Source organism: Pteropus vampyrus, unplaced genomic scaffold (assembly GCF_000151845.1).
Source record: "Pteropus vampyrus isolate Shadow unplaced genomic scaffold, Pvam_2.0 Scaffold217, whole genome shotgun sequence".
Taxonomy (NCBI): Eukaryota; Metazoa; Chordata; class Mammalia; order Chiroptera; family Pteropodidae; genus Pteropus; species Pteropus vampyrus.
In genome coordinates this window covers 3,110,459-3,113,941 of record NW_011888998.1, presented here as the reverse complement: position 1 = coordinate 3,113,941, position 3,483 = coordinate 3,110,459, and positions in this window count along the sequence as shown.

The following is a 3,483-nucleotide window of genomic DNA, read 5'->3' as shown; positions in this document are numbered from 1 at the left end:
TTCAGATGTGTCCAGTGGCCCTGCAACCCTTTAATCATGGTAGTAGTCCATACGTGAATTTGTATATTTGTGAGGATGACAAATTTTGAATTATAGAAATATAAAGATATATAGACAGTATGCTTGGTATGTACTAGGCATTCAGTAATTAGTTACTGATATATATATTACACAATTAACTATATATATATATTTAATGAATATATGTTAACATCTTTCCATGCTATTAGTCATTTACCACATGAAAACAAAACAAAACAAAGCGCTGTGGAGCTTGGAAATATGATAAAGCCAACTGAAGAGGAAGAGGAGGGTCTGGTGGTCCATCAACACTGACAGCTGAAAATTTGCATGAGTGAGCTTCACTGTGTTAGGAGATACATGGTTTAGCGTGGCTGTAGTTTTTGTTCCTTTCAAGTTCCTGTTAATGTTCTTTCTGATATATGAATGTGTGGTTTTAGGGTGAAGTTGACAGGGATAGTTTTTACTATAATAAAGAACTGTTGTTGAAAATTACAAGCTTTCCATTATGAGATGAATAGCTCTGGGGGTGTAATATACAGTGTGGTGACTGGTTAATAATACTGTGTTGTGTCCTTGAAATTTGCTGAGAGAGTAGACCTTAAGCATTTTTATCATGCACAACACCTATGTGAGGTAGTAGATGAGATAACCTGATTGTGGTAATCATGTAACAAACTACACATATGTCAAGTCTTTATGTTGCATACTTATGTAGATAACATTTTGTTGGTCAATTATACTTTAATAAACCCACCTGTTGCTGGACTGCTTGTCTTCTGCTTGTTTATGTATATCCTAGCATGGTACCTCTGGCCTCAAAGATGAAATCCAGTTAAAAAAGAAGCAGGAAAAGCTGGGCCTTAAGGTTTCATTTTCAAGGACTGGTCAGCAATTCTGTACTTACAGTTGAGAGTGTATTGAGGAATATGACACCAGGGAATCTATGTCCTAAGATTGAGTGTCCAGGTGGCTTTTTTCTGTCTTGAAGTAGGTCCCCAAAATTGAGCTTTTCAGACTTTAATTGTGCAAGTATGAAAATCATCTGAAGACCTTGTAAATATGCAGATTCTGATCCAACAGGTCTGGGATGGGGTCTGAGATTCAACATTTCTAATAAGCTCCAAAGTGTCTTAGCTCAGGTTGCCATAAAAAAAGTACCACAAACTGGATGGGTTAAACAATGCATATTTTCTTTCTCACAGTTCTTAAGGAGAAAAGTCTGAGGTTAGGAGTCAGCATGGTCAGGTGAGAAGCCTCTTTCTTGCTTGCAGATGGCTGCCTTCTCACTGTGCCATCACATAGTAGAGAGAGAAAGAGCTCTGGTTTCCCTTCTTATAAGAGGGCCCATCCTCATGACCTCATGTAGACCTAATCACCTCCCAAAGGTCCTTGCCCCAAAACCATCACATTGGGAGTTAGGGCTTCAACATATGAATTACAGGGGAACATATTAAGTCCACAGCACCAGGTGCTGCTGCTGCTTCTGTTCTTTGAGTAGCCATAAAAGAAGCTTTGTGTTCCTATGACAGTTTGAGGAGCCCAAACATGCCTTACTTAACACTAAGATTCTTGATCTAAGAGATCAAAATTGCTAAGAAATCTAAATTTCATGAATGTAGTAAATAGCTTAGTAAAGTCACTGTTGCTCATGTTATTAGGATCGCACCATCTGTATCAATTTGTCATTTATGAAACTTAAATGATAAGTTGTGAGATGGCCTTATGTGTAGAGTTTTTGCAAAAGCAGTAAAGTGGACTTCTTAACTAATCCAGTGAGGCATTTATATATAATGATACAGAAAAAGAACCAAGCTGGTGAGACTTTATCACTAAAGGCCACAGAAAATTAAAGGAGTCTCAATATAAATTATCTTTGACCATAAATTCTTACCAGTATGATCAATAGAACAGTTTAGAGAGTTTAGAAAGTTTCAATTAAGATAGCTTACTGTATTTCAAAACTTACATTAATTGCTGTGGGTATAGGATGAAGGTAAATTTCATATATGAATAATTTAGAAATGATCTCAGGTTTCTTTGCTAAAGTCTTTGTGATCACTATACAAACTTGAAGATCATAATGATCATGTAGTTGATGTTGCTGGAAACTGCTTTATCTGTGTCTAGTGTTTTCCACTCATTCAGTCATTCAACAAATATTTGTTGAACACTTTCCATGTGCCAGAAACTATGCTAGGTGTGGTGATATGACAGTGAATAATACAGATGTGGTCTTTGTTCATAAACAGGTGTTGATCACATAATTTCAAACGTGATGGATGTAATGAAGCAGTATGGGGGCTATGGGACCTTATAATAGGAACCTAACTGAGAGGAACCATCATGGAAGTTTTCCTTGAAAAAAAAATATCATTTTAGCTCCACAGAAAAATTTCTGCTTGAAAGAGTGAGGCATAAAATCTTTTGATCAGAAAGAGCCTCCTCTTTCTCTTCAGTGAAGAAACTGTGTCCAAGTAATTGCTAAGAAATGAGTGTCAAAATCACTGGACCTTAGGAAGATGTCAATAGATTTCCTTGAGAACTAAGAGACTGTTATATGATTAAGATCCAGTGATGGCAACTGAAATAAAAGTTATAAATGAATCTTTTGTTCCAAGGATAAAAAGAGAGAAGGAAAAGAATTGGAGCATCTAATGTGTCCTGCATTTATCTATAAAAACTGTTCAAAAATAAAAAAGGAGCATCTTCATGGAACTCCCTCATGTTTAGACCATGGAGTCCATACTTGGTCTGTGCTATTCCTCAGCTGCCATGGTTTGTCCTAAGGGCAGGGTCTTTGCCTTGCCAAAGCTTATAAATAGTATGTACTGTTTGAGGAAAAGTCTGAGCTAAGCATTTTCATTTTAAAATTTTATTTCTCCTTGAATTTTCCACAAGCCATATGATATGACAGGTTCTGTGTCTAAAGAGGTACCCAGGAAAGCCTGTTGGGTGCTTCTTCGGGTAGGATCCCACAAAATGCTAGCATCTTGGAAGGTCACTACTGGTCCAGACATTCTATTTTTATCAATTAATCAAAGGGAGATAGAATCAAACCAGCCATGCAGACAAGAAAGCAATTATAAATAAATATGCTACAATTATAAATAGGTCTAGTTTGGGAGCTGGGGTTGGGCATCTGTATAGGCACATTCCTGATGATACAGATTAAATTAATAAATTCTGTCTGATAAATACAGAACCAGACAGAATTATAAATTTTGAAAAGACATAACTATATGCTGTAGTACTTCAGTGCCCTTTTCTCTATATGCACTGTCCTTGGGGGACCTCATCTGGTCCCATCACTTTCTTTAAATACCATCATAAACAGGTAGCAGAGCATAGTGGTAATGAGCCTGGGTTTTCTTCTGGCTTTGCCTCCATTAGCTGAGTGATCTTGGAGAAATTTTCTGTTTCTTCATCTTTAAAATGAAGATAATAACAGTGCCAACCCCA